Genomic DNA, 1,442 nt, shown 5'->3' on the forward strand with positions numbered 1-1,442 from the left:
ATAGGATAGTCTTTTAAATTGCAGTTGTATACTTTGGTATTTAAGCATGTGAGTTCTGGAACTATCTTGGTTCATAATCCCAACTCTACCATTTGTCATGTGACCATAAGCAGGTGATTTAGTCTCTTCGTGGCTCATTTTCCTCATGAGTTAGATAAGCAAAATAATATTATTTGTCTTGTATAGTTAGGTGAGGAATAAATGAGCTAATTCATGTAGCATGCTTAGAATAGTTCTTAGAACACGGCAAGCACTCAGTGTTACCAATAATTAACATGATGAAATATGATATTAACATAAATTTCTTATGTCTATGTTTTAGTAGAGTGTAACAGGTTTAAGAATTGTTTTATTCTAAGAACCAACCCTAGCCTGTTATCTTTGAGGATATTTCAAGGTTGCAAATACTCAAAGACAACTAACATTTATTGGTTTCCTGTAACATACCAAGCATTTTTTATATTACTTCATTTGACTTTTACAACAATTATGTGAATTAAACATTATCATCCCCATTTTATAGATAAAGACACTCAGCAAAGTTAGGTGACAAGTTCAAGTTCACACAGCGGTGAGCTGAAACTGAAACCCAATTTTCTTGGTTCCAAGACTATTTCCTCCACACCATAGCAGCTTTCCTCCGATAGGGTCTTTAAATGCCCGTTTCTCTTCAAAGGACTTCTAGATCCAAGTTCATTTACAGAACTGACCAGCAACCATCCAAGAAGTACGAAGTTAGTAATAGGGACTGTGTCACCAGTGGAGGATATTTAAAGGACACAGGAAGCAGAGGCACTTCCTTCCCAGACTGTAAAATCTGGTTGGCATACTAAGTAAGTCATAGAAATATAAATAGTTCAGTACCCATATAAAGAAGCGTGACTAAGAACCAAAAGGATGCAGTTAACAAGCGCCATAACCAGCTCTTGGTCACATAATGAATGAGACAGTCGCATACTTCCTTCCCTTATTTCATTCAGGTCTCTGGTCCAATGTCATCTCCTGAGGGAAGGCTTCTTTGACCACCCTATCTAAATTAGCATTCCCATTCCTCTTTATCCCCCTACTCTGTTTTAGTTGTGTTCAGATCACTTCATAACCCTATCTCTAAACTTGCTATCATAGGAAGCATTATTTGATTAAGTGCTGATCGTCTCTACAACTATAATATCAGCTCCTTGATGATTTGTAGGTAGATGACTTTGATCGTCTCCTTATTTTAACCATACAAAACAATACCACTTACATAAGTTGAAAAAAACGAGAAATCTGTATTAAAAACTTGCTGTGGAGGGAGTACTTTTGTCCTTTCTATGGATGCCTTTAGTACGAATTGACCAACAGCATTCAAAGCTCCGAAATGGAAACCTAGGAAACAGGTGTCCATACTTTATCATATCAGCACCTGAAATTAGAAATAGTCAGCTTAAACAAGGGAGAAG

Source organism: Propithecus coquereli, unplaced genomic scaffold, assembly GCF_000956105.1.
Source record: "Propithecus coquereli isolate 6110/MARCELLA unplaced genomic scaffold, Pcoq_1.0 Scaffold161, whole genome shotgun sequence".
Taxonomy (NCBI): domain Eukaryota; kingdom Metazoa; phylum Chordata; class Mammalia; order Primates; family Indriidae; genus Propithecus; species Propithecus coquereli.